This window comes from Delphinus delphis, chromosome 14 (genome assembly GCF_949987515.2).
Source record: "Delphinus delphis chromosome 14, mDelDel1.2, whole genome shotgun sequence".
Classification (NCBI taxonomy): Eukaryota; Metazoa; Chordata; class Mammalia; order Artiodactyla; family Delphinidae; genus Delphinus; species Delphinus delphis.
In genome coordinates, this window is record NC_082696.1 from 28,100,199 (window position 1) to 28,111,556 (window position 11,358).

At 38.9% G+C, this 11,358-nt stretch overlaps 1 non-coding gene across 1 annotated transcript; it reads right to left on the reverse strand.

Moving 5' to 3' along the window:
* Positions 1 to 217: 217 nt before the first annotated feature.
* On the reverse strand, positions 218 to 290 carry TRNAW-CCA (transfer RNA tryptophan (anticodon CCA)). Its single transcript has one exon. It is a non-coding gene; the product is annotated as a tRNA-Trp (tRNA).
* Between the last annotated feature and the right edge of the window lie 11,068 nt (positions 291 to 11,358).

Sequence of the window (11,358 nt, forward strand, 5' to 3'; positions counted from 1 at the left end):
AAACTGAGTTTTTTTTTCTTCTACATGTTGTACCAGCCAGGCAGCACCTCCAACTTCAGGGCTAAGTCCCAGTTCCATGAACCTCTTCCTCTGAGTTCCTGGGGTTTCAGTACCAACAAGCCATGGCTCCTCCTCAGGGGCTCTGCTGGGTCCTTCCTCTAGGCTTCCAGGTTCTTTTAAGTCTTTTGGCAGTGCCGCATGACATGTGGGTTCTTAGTTCCCAGAGCAGGGATTGAACCTGCGCCCCCTGCGTTGGAAGCATGGAGTCTTAACCACTGGACCACCAGGGATGTCCGAGGCTTCCAGGTTCTGATAACTCCTCCTTTCTTTTAGCCTTTGGGTGGCAGCTGCTCCCTGGGATTGCTTATCTGTTTTACTTCAGTGTCCCCCTTTCGCTTTTTCAGTTTTCTAATACGTATTTGATCTTTCATTTCATTAACTTGGTGTTGTTTTTGTTTTCCTGACTGGGCCCTGGTTGTACCAGTGTGGGACACCACAAGGCTGACAGGAGATGAATCATTGCCTCTGCCAGGATGAGAGACCTTTGCTGAGACAACGCCAATGAAATAGGAAGCCAACAAGAAGGGGCAAGCCCTTTCTTCAGCCCTAGCCTTCCTGCCTTCCTCTAACGTCTTCTGTTGGTTGAGCCCAGCAGGGAGCCAGATGGCAAAGGAGGAATGTGCTTTGCAGAGTCTCAGCCCCAGTAACACAAACCCAAGTATAAAGGGTGGGTTTGGGGCTGAAACCCTTTATAATCGGCACACACAGTTTTGATCATTGCTCTTGAATATTAGTGACCTCAGCTGGACTTCTGATAGCGTTAGAAGTCAATGTATTATGTTAGGCACCAGGAAAAGAGGCATTCCACAGCATTAAAAAAACACTAATTTTTTTTTTTTTGGTCTTGAATACGTATACAGAGATGTACATTTTTATTTCATTACTAAGAATTTTCATTTAGCAAAAAAAAAAAGTGAATATGTGTGCATACTTTCCAAGATAATTTGATGGTTCTATAATTTAGAACTAGAAATCAGAAGGTAATAAAGATGGAGTTGTAGAGCTTAGTGTAACGTTCTGTTGAAAGACTTGAAAGTGCATATGGACTCTGAACAGCAGAAAGTTATAGTGCTGAAGTCACAGTACTATCATGTTTTAATCTTTTTTTTTTTAAGTAGAAGGATTTTTATTTCTTTTTTATTTTTGGCTGTGTTGGGTCTTCGTTGCTGCGTGCGGACTTTCTCTAGTTGCGGTGAACGGGGGCTACTCTTCGTTTTGGTGCGCAGGCTTCTCATTGTGGTGGCTTCTTTTGCTGAGGAGCATGGGCTCTAGGCATGTGGGCTTCAGTAGTTGTGGCGTTCGGGCTCAGTAGTTGTGGTGCATGGGCTTAGTTGCTCCACGGCACGTGGGACCATCGTGGACCAGGGCTTGAACCCGTGTCCCCTGCATTGGCAGCCGGATTCTTAAACACTGAACCACAACAGAAGCCCCTATCATGTTTTAATCTTTGCTTTAAAAACTATTTTTTTATTTTACTCAACTTATTTGTTAAATTAATACTTTTTTCTTTACAAATGTTGAACCGAATCTTTTCATTCATTTGTTCATTTAAAAGTATTTATTGAGCACTTACCATGAGCCTGGAAATGTGCAGGGTATTAAGGATATAGTAGCAAAAAAAAAAAATCAGGATGTTTCCTGCTTTAAATGTCCAAAGATAGACATTAAGCAAGTGGTATAATAAAACTGTTGGGTTTTATTATAAGGAAAAATTGTTAGTTTATAGCCCGTGTACCTATGTCTATGGAGTTAGAGAAGGTCTTCCTTGTGTCCAAGGAGCATGGTTTAAGTTGAAACCCTGAAAGAGGAATAGGAATTGAACAAGGGATGTAAAGTGGGATGGAATGAAGGAGGAATGTGGAGCAAGTGAGAAGGAGTCAAGAGAAAGGGGAATGGAGAAAGAGGATTCCAGGTCGAGAATAGTTCATATTCAATGACAATATTACTTTCTCTAGATTGGACTCTCCTACAGTTTTTTTTTTTTCTTTTTGCGGTACGCGGGCCTCTCACTGCTGTGGCCTCTCCCGTCGCGGAGCACAGGCTCCAGACGTGCAGGCTCAGAGGCCATGGCTCATGGGCCCAGCCGCTCTGTGGCATGTGGGATCCTCCCGGACCGGGGCGCGAACCCGCGTCCCCCGCATCAGCAGGTGGACTCTCAACCACTGCGCCACCAGGGAAGCCCTCTCCTACAGTTTTATATTATCTTTTCTTTTTCAGTTTGTATCTCTGGTTTCTAATGAAAGGCTTATCATATAGTAGGTGTTCAACAAATGAATGAAAAATGTCTGAGTGAATGTGTTTTCCCTTTTCCCAATATTGAACCTCACTGATTTTTCTGGTGACCAAGATTCCAACGACTAGGCACTTAATAGTTTCAGGTTTAGGCATGCTGGTTTTAGGAAGCCCAGTTTAAAGTACAAAGTTCTCACCCCTAAAAAGAAATAATACATTGACTCATATTCAGTCAATAGTAGAAAAATTTGAGACAATACTAGCATTTGAGGGTTCACGAAAGCACTAGAGGTTCAGGACCTCAAAGAGGAAATCAGATGTTGTCATGCTTTGGCTTTACCTAAAACACTCAAATGTAAAATATCATCATTATTTGCTCAGTTCTCTAAAATGGAATTAAAAAATCCTTGCATCTAATTCACTTAATAATTTTTATGTTTGCACTTTAAATGGACATAGGAATAGAAAGCTATTTATTTGTACGTGAATTTTTCTAATAAAATTCTTAAAGATGTGAGAGGTGAGATGCTGTTCCATAAAGATAAAAATAAAAATAACATGAGTTTTTCCACAGGTCTATATAATCAAATGTCTAATTAGACAAAAGAAATAGGGACTTCCCTGGTGGTCCAGTGGTAAAGAATCCACCTTCCAATGCAGGGGATGTGGGTGTGATTCCTGGTCGGAGAACTAAGATCCCACATGCCGCAACTGAGCCCGTGTGCTACAATTACTGGGCTCGCGTGCTTCAACTAGAGAGCCTGTGTGCCACAAACTACAGAGCCCACGTGCTCTGGAGCCTGTGTGCCACAACTAGAGGAGAGAAAAACCTGCATGCCACAACTAGAGAGAAGCCTGTGCGCTGCAACAAAAGATTCCACACGCTGCAACAAAGATCCCATGTGCTGCAACTAAGACCTGACACAGGCAAAAAAAAAAAAAAAAAAAAACAGTCAAAAAAGAAAATAAAAAAGAAATAAGCACAAACACACAATAACCAACCAAACAAAAAATATTTAAAAGTGAAAAAAAACAAGTACTTTATTTAAATTCCTAAGTTCTTAACTAGAGGAAGAAAGAAAGGAAGGAAGGAAGGAAAGAAGGAAGGGAGGGAGGGAGGAGGTGAGGAAGAGGGGCAAGGAAGGAAGGATAATTTTTATTCCTGCTACCTCATGTCATAGTAAAATGGTAAAATGAAGTCAAGTCAAGTAGTCAACTTCTCACCTTCCTCCCTCCTTCCCCCCACGTAACACTTTGGTACGTATTATGCAAAAATATATGGTCATGGGTTTAGCCCACTTCCTGGGCTTTTCCCACCTAAACAGCTATATTTTCAAAGTCACTGAGTGCCTGACCTATCTTTGGCCCTGGGTCTTAACAGTCATCAACTCCTCTAAAGCATCACATTGACTTTCTGATTCGTTCCCGTTCTATTCTGGTTAATCTGTCAACTTCTGGTTGCATTTTTGGTTCAAGGTCCCAACCATCGTCCTGAAGTTAGAAGTCAAGTGAAAAAGTCAGGTGAAGAGCAATTAATTATCCATTCATGAAGTAAGGATAGAGATCCTAATTTACTATAATTAAAAAAAAATTTAGGGACTTCCCTAGCGGTCCAGTGGTTAAGATTCCGTGCTTCCAAAGCAGTGGGCACAGGTTCAATCCCTGGTAGGGGAGCTAAGATTCCATATGCCCTGTGGTGCAGCCAAAAAAAAAAGTTTTTTTTAAATCCCTGAGAATAGTACAGAAACCTGACCAATATGTCCAATAATAATACTCTTGTTTGACTATGTATGCATAGCTCTTGTTTCTGAGGTAGGGAGGGGCTGGCTGAAATAATTAGGAAAATGTGCCTTTTTAGGGCTGGACTTTGTGAACTTTTAAAAATGTTCCTATCTTAGATTTGTTTAATTAGATTTTAGAGGAACAGTTTTGAGACCGTGTATCGCACATTGGGACTTGAGCACACGGTCTTTTAATTAGAATCACTCACCTGGTGACTAGACTTACTGAGGCTCAGCTTCTTTGTGTCTCAGCGCAGAAGGAATTCATCGAGAGGCAAAGTGATAAGCAAGTGGATTTATTAATACAGGATGCTTGTGAGAGATGCAAGTGGGCAGGCGAGGAGGCTCTGCCCCGAGGATGAAGTGGGCTAAAATTTTATAATCAAAGGAAAGTGGGGGAGGGGAAAAGACCACCTTCTCTGAGTAGACGTCAGGCTTACATCACTAGCTCCTCCTTCGTATTGGGCAGGAGAGTGTCTGACCCTATGATGTCAGACTGTCATAGCGCTTATTCAAATCAGTAGAAGAGTGGTAACATTTTTCTTTCACCTAATGACCTGGAGCATGTCTCATGCTTTTATTTATGTCTTCATAGTTAAGCAAGCCTGCTTTGTTCCACAACGTTCCGATAGCTTTCTTGAGCGATCATCATCTTACAGTGGTCTCCCATAGTTTCCTAGGTTTCCCTATGTATAATCACCTACTGGGATTTCTACAACTACCTGCATAACTATCCTATTCTATCCCTATCAGTTTCTCATTTGAAATTTGACATAGGTAAAGTGCCCTATTAAAGTATTAATGAATATATAGAAAACCACCCTCATTTTCAGTTATTGGCTATTGGACTTGACCCACGGTTGCTACAAATAAAATTAATTATAGTGTATTTACAACTAACTAAATAAAGACTCTGGGACAAGAAAATAGGGGAAACTGGGAAATAGAGGGGAGATAGAGCACATTTTCTACAAGAGAGCTCTCCTGGACTTCCCTGGTGGCCGTGGTTAAGAATCCGCCTGCCAATGCAGGGGACACGCGTTCAAGCCCTGGTCTGGGAAGATCTCACATGCTGTGGAGCAGCTAAGCCCTGTGCCACAACTACTGAGCCTGCACTCTAAAGCCTGTGAGCCACAACTACTGAGCCTGTGTGCATGCCTAGAGCCCATGCTCTGCAACAAGAGAAGTCACCGCAATGAGAAGCCCGCGTACTGCAACGAAGAGCAGCCCCCGCTCACCACAACTAGAGAAAGCCTGCGCACAGCAATGAAGACCCAACACAGCCAAAATAGTTAATTAATTAATTTTAAAAAAAGAGAGCTCTCCCTCCTTACTAGTATGCAAAATGGACTACAATGTTTGACGCAAAGAAGAATTATAGTCCCAATTTCAAGCACACCATTTGAGAATGAGTCAGGGCAATATGTTTAATCTCAATTTTAAAATAAAGATAATGGCCAAAGTAAATAAAACCTTTCTAAAGATTTACTAATTTTTCAGGCAAAATGACAGTTTGTCTCTTTGTACTCATGTAATAAAGTCTGAAAAAACTTATTAGACAATTTTTTGCCTGGAACTTAAATAAATGTTTCTTCTTTTCATCTTGTGGCTAATGTTTTCCTATTATCAAGACTTTGCATGCTTCTAACACCCACCCAGCCCCATCACATAATTTTTTTGAGGGGGTGAGTTCTGAGTGACAAGTGCATGGATACAACTGAATCATCCTTCTGCAGGCATGTTTTTATTATCAGATTGGTTTTCAAGTAAATTTATACATTTTAAAAGTGCATCCGTTGAACAAGATTAGTCTTTGCAAGATATGACATTTATCCTAGCAATGGGTGATAGAATTTTACACTTTAGACATGTGAAGCAAACTAGATAGTAAGCTGACATATTGTTAAGTAGTTCCTTTATTTCTGGTTATCAGAGTAATCTTTCATTAACCAAAATGAAGCTGAAAGAGTGTTATCATGAAAGTTTATTGGATTAGGGCCAAGCTTCCACCCTCCTATGATGCTAGGATTTTCCAATAACCAAGCCAAGTTAGGTCTTGCCTTAATGTAAAAGAGAATTCAGAAAGGCTGACAACTGAGAGGTGGAGTGAAGAAGCAAGCAGAAGTTGATATTTTCTTGGATTTCTATGGTGAGCCTTCCAAAGAGAACCATGCAAAATATAAGAAAAGCTGGAAGTTGCTTCCTATCATGTAATTTTAGGAAAGATGCCATCTTGCTATATAAAAATAATCATATTAAATTATATTCCTAACCATGATGTTCCGTAAACATATATTGCTAACATAACAAAGATATATATTACTAAATAAAGATCCAAAATGTTATGGTTGGGAAAAATATTAACAACCTAAATTTAAAGCATCTTTTTTGAGGGATATAAAGAATCTGTGGACTTTTAGAAATCTGAGAATCACATTCTACCACATAGTATAATGGTGTGAACAACTCCAGACATGTTTTATTAGCTTTTAAGGAAGTGAAGCATGACTTCCCTCAAATAAGCAGTGGAGGGTTTAGGTGGAGAAAATAAAATTATTTGACTTGGAATTTGGCCAGGATGTGGAGATATCAGCACACCTTCCTCTTGAAGTAGTGTGTAATCTTTAACAAATACAAGTGTGTAAATGACTTAGATTTTACTTATTTTCCAGAAAATAATTCCCTTTGCTTGACGGATAAATAAAACCATTATGTGTAAGTTCTGCAGGCCTTTTGGAAAGTTCTCTCCCTTACCTTCACACAAATTTCTCTCATCTCCTTTTCCATCCATTTCTCCCAACTTCTCACCTTCCTCCCTCCTTCCCCCCCATGTCACCCTTTGGTACGTATTATGCAAAAATATATGGTCATGGGTTTAGCCCACTTCCTGGGCTTTTCCCACCTAAACAGCTATATTTTCAAAGTCACTGAGTGCCTGACCTATCTTTGGCCCTGGGTCTTAACAGTCATCAACTCCTCTAAAGCATCACATTGACTTTCTGATTCGTTCCCGTTCTATTCTGGTTAATCTGTCAACTTCTGGTTGCATTTTTGGTTCAAGGTCCCAACCATCGTCCTGAAGTTAGAATGCTTTATTATGTCTGTCTAAATTTCTTTACTGATCTTGTCTTTTCCTATTCCATTCTCTTTTTTTCTGCTAATTCCCCGTTTATACCTCTGTTACTTCCCCAATGCTTTTCTTTCAGTCTATTATTTGCTTAAAATAATTTCTTGACTTAGCTTACTATTTGATTAAAAATTGAATCATAGACCAGAGTTGCATGAGCTTTTGAAAGGACAACTAGTGCAATCTCTAACCAAATGAAGAAATAATCCTAGAATTTTCTCGGTAGGATGTTCTCCATAATGGGAAATTAACTATCTCTTAAGACATTCCATTCCATTGCTGAAAAACTTTGTTTAAATTGTCCTTGTAGTCAACTGAAATTTCGTCCTTGTAAAGCCCACCCTTCTAGGGCAACACAAAATCAATTGATTCCATTACCTATAGGGAAGTTCTTAATATACTTCATAATAGCTGTTGTAACTTCCTTTGGTCTTCTCTTCTCTAGACTAATTAGTTCCAAGCTATTCAATCATTTTTTTCTAGAGTGTGGTATTCATTTTCTTACATCAGCCCTGGGTCCAGGGCTGAGAAGAAGAAAGAGGGGCCAATATAAAGGCCAGTCTGTTTGGCTCTTCCTGTTGGACTTGTTGGCCAAATTGTGATTTTTAAAAAAGAATCCTAATTTCCAATATCATTTTCCTCTTAAACTTTTTATTGTTTTCTCTTTTTTTCCTCATTGACTGTCAGTGGTTATGACTTACCTATACTTACCAGCACATTAAAACAAATGTACGTACATTAATATGTTCTGAGTGTGGGAAAAGCATTGTCTCACCTTTTGCCAGGTCTGAAACACCTGACTGGACTTCCCTGGTGGCACAGTGGTTGGGAATCTGCCTACCAATGCAAGGGACGTGGGTTCAAGTCCTGGTCCAGGAGGATCCCACATGCCATGGAGCAACTAAGCCCGTGTGCCACAACTACTGAGCCTGCGCTCTAGAGCCTGCAAGCCACAACTACTGATCCCATGTGCTACAACCACTGAAGCCCACGCGCCTAGAGCCCGTGCTCTGCAACAAGAGAAGCCATTGCAATGAGAAGCCTGTGCACCGCAACAAAGAGTAGCCCCCACTCGCCGCAACTAGAGAAAGCCCACACAGCAACGAAGACCCAACGCAGCCAAAAATAAATTAATTAATTAAAAATAAAATAAAATGCCTGCTAGGGAACAATTAATTCTTAAGCATTTTATTAAAGTTTTAAAAACATTCTTATAGAGAATGTTGTGTATTTATTGAAATTGATTAAGACTATTTTAGTGACATGGGTAGTGGTCACTTGCTTAATTTCTTGCTCTCTTTCTCTTTCACTACTCAAAAAATGACTTAAGGAATAAAAAGTCCTTGAGATAAGTTTGAATCAATTATCAGCACAATTAAAACGTAATAACATTGTAATAATATTTTTTTAAAAAATCATAAATGACCCATATTAAATTACTTGGGAAGGGGGCATTGTATCAAACATTTCTTTGTTGAGTTGTGGTTTTTAAAAAAAGCATAAACCTTTGAATAAAATATTTGTTCCTTAATACTTTTCAGGAAATGTGTTGGGTAACATGTTAAAGAGTAGAGACTACAGGATTTCATAACATAAATTTTTAAATTAGAAAATCAAGTCCTTGTTACACTAGCCTTCCTGAGTTATTTTAGTATAAAATATCAATGGAATGGAATAAAAAGATCTTTTGTGATTATTCATGGAATACCTAGGAGGCAGTTTTCAGAATTGTGGCTAGTAACCAAAAAAAAAAAAAAAACAAACCTACCACAATACCAAAACCTCACTTAAAACAGACTGTTGAAACTTTTATTCTTTGTCATACAAATGATCATAATCAATAGTGTTGAACATTAACTTTAACTAACGTTAATATTTTTATGAATTATCAGTCTGTAGGTATGTGAAGTCTTTATTAAAACATGGCAGTATTTATTGCTATCGCCCCCTGAAATATTTTTGGGTTGATAATTATTCTGGTTATCTGTTGCTCCATATCAAATCACCCCAAAACTTATTGGTTTAAAACAAAGACAACATTTATTTTTGCTCATAAATCTGCAATATGAGTAGGATGGGTGAGGACAGGTTTTCTCTATTCCCCTCAGCATCAGCTGAGGCATCTGGAAGGCTGGGGCCTGGGATCATCTGAAGCCTCATGGTTGTAGATGCTGGCTGTCATCTGAGACCTCAGCTAAGGCTGATGCTGTGAAACACTGACACATGGTCTTCCCATGTGGCTATTTGGTGTCTTTACAATACTAAGTGGCTAAGTTCCAAGAATGAGCATCCCAAGAGGATTGGGTGGAAGCTGCATCATCTCTTATGGCAGCGTAGAAGACGCATAACGTTGCTTCCACTGTAGGCACTGGTCTACCCAGTTTTAAGAGGGGATATATAGCCCCCCTTCCATCTCTCAATGGAAGAGTGCCAGCATTCACACGGTAAGGAAAATATGTTGGACGGAATACACTGGTGCAAACATTTTAGGAAAGTATAATCTACCACAATTGTGATGGGAAACCATTAGGAGTAATTGCTCAATGTTCTACTTGAAAAGGATTAATGTCTATTCAATTATTTATCTAAATGCAAACATGGCTATAAACCTTCTAGTCATATCAATGTGATTATGTACATTTCAACCATAGTCAAAGAAACTCTTGCTTATTTAAATCATACCCCTAGAATCACAAATCAGTATAAGAAAACTAAGCAGAAAATGACTAATCACATTGAAAAATTTCCTGGTTCAAATAAAAATTAGGAGCCAAGCTCCTATATTACCTTTGGTCATAAAAAGTTAATCAGTATCAAGTGGCCTCTTCTCAGTGTGATGTTTTCAAAACTGCTAACAGATTTTATGGGATAGTGTGCAAAATCAGTGGTCTAATATATAGGCAACAGTGTTGTGTGACTGTCCCATACCCCAATTTGCCAAGATGACCAACACCTCCAGACTTATACACATATTGAGATGAGAAAGAAAAAAATACTTCCCTTCTGCTTTTCCCATTTTCCAACTTTCCTCTTAAGAAATTCTAAGAACTATCCCAAGTGGCTTAAATGGTTTTGATTTAAATTATTTTACTCTTGTCTTCTCAGAGTTTTTCCAGATTTAGGTTCCTAGACAACCCATTGACACCATACCTCATCTCTGCCTTTTCAAAGAAAACAGAGCATGACAAGGCAAGGGAGGGAAATTCCTCAAACAGTTCACTGTTCTGAATGACTTCTAATGAGACCCTATTTTACCTTTTCAAACCCTACCTTTTATGTGTATGCTTTTTTTCTCCTTTAAATTTAATTTGTAAATTTTCTTTGCTTTGAATTTTCCCTTGGGATTTAAAAGTGCTTTGCCCTTTGATGTGTTATTAATATTCTGCTGGTGCCTTGCAGCATTTTGTACCGTGGATACACCTCTTTCCCATGGCTAAGGTGCCGTATACGTCCCTAAACTAAACATAACACAGGCAGCATTCAAGAGGACACAAAGAAATGGACAAGCTGTAGATCCAAAAAGTTATGTGTGCACTAACAACGTATTTCCAGCAAGCCTGAATCGAGACCAGAATGGACAAATAAGTATTTCATCTTCTCACTGAAGTATTTCCACCCAACTATCTTTCTTGTCCAATGTTCTTCAAATTTCCCGTCAGAACTAATATGTTTCCCTTGCTCATGTTTTTTCAGACAATGCAACAATCAGACCACATGATCCTTCTTTTCTTATTTGGTATCTTCACCACTGCTCTACATTATTCCTTGTCTAAGAAACTGTAGACTTTTAAGGTGCAACTTCTGATCGATGCTTGAAGGAGAGGAGTAAAATGCAGGAAGTTAGCCCATTAATTCAGCTTATTTATCCCTGACTTTGCTTATCAAAGTAGATTCAGGTTTGGTGGGGTTTGTAGCTTATTCAGTTTTGGAGTTCTTCTTTAGGAAGAGAAACGTGAAATAATTATAAAATTATTTTGAAAAGTAGGTACATATTTAGGTTGAAAAGAAGAATCTCAAAAGATTATAAATGTATTTAAAAAGCTGGCAAATACCACCACCATCATGAAATCCTTAAAAATAACAAGACATCTATGAATTGCCTATCACACTTCTATAATACTTTTTCCTATATCTTTATTTGCATATAATTTGATTACC